Here is a 646-nt window from a genome sequence, read left to right as displayed (position 1 = left end):
AGAGAGAGAGGGAGAGAGAGGGAGGGAGAGGGAGAGCGAGGGAGGGAGAGGGAGAGAGAAGGAGACAAGGGTGGTGTCCATATATTTATGTAGGAGTGATTATAATAATGTGAAGACAATAAATAAACAATCAATATTAAATTAAAAGAGAGACAATGAGACACCAATAGGAGGACCAGACCCAATAAAAAATTAAAGTACATCATGTACATTGTGTACGTCTACATCATGCAACCAGTGAGTCTGTGAATGAATAAATAAACAAAAAGAATATAAGACGATGTTCACACGCATCCTGTCAACAGGAGGGACAAAGAAACAAAGAGAAGTGAATGCATGACATACAGAGCCTGGTAACAAGGCAGACATACTGTACATAGACTGGAGTAACAACATACCACAGAATGACATATAATGGGAATATGGACATATATGTGAATGTGATATTGGATAAAGGGTGTAGGGTACATAATAGATGTGTTATGTGTGGGGAATATGCATGTGAATGTGAAGGGTATTGGGTACATATACTTACATGTATATGCATCACGTGTGACATATATGTGAATGTGGTTGGATAAAGGGTGTAGGATACACTAAAAAAAAGATACTAGATACTATGTATGTGTGGCATATATGTGAATAT

This window comes from Amphimedon queenslandica, unplaced genomic scaffold, assembly GCF_000090795.2.
Source record: "Amphimedon queenslandica unplaced genomic scaffold, v1.1 AMPQUscaffold_12085, whole genome shotgun sequence".
Lineage (NCBI taxonomy): Eukaryota > Metazoa > Porifera > Demospongiae > Haplosclerida > Niphatidae > Amphimedon > Amphimedon queenslandica.
The sequence above is the reverse complement of the archived record's forward strand: the minus strand, read 5'-3'. Positions refer to the sequence as shown.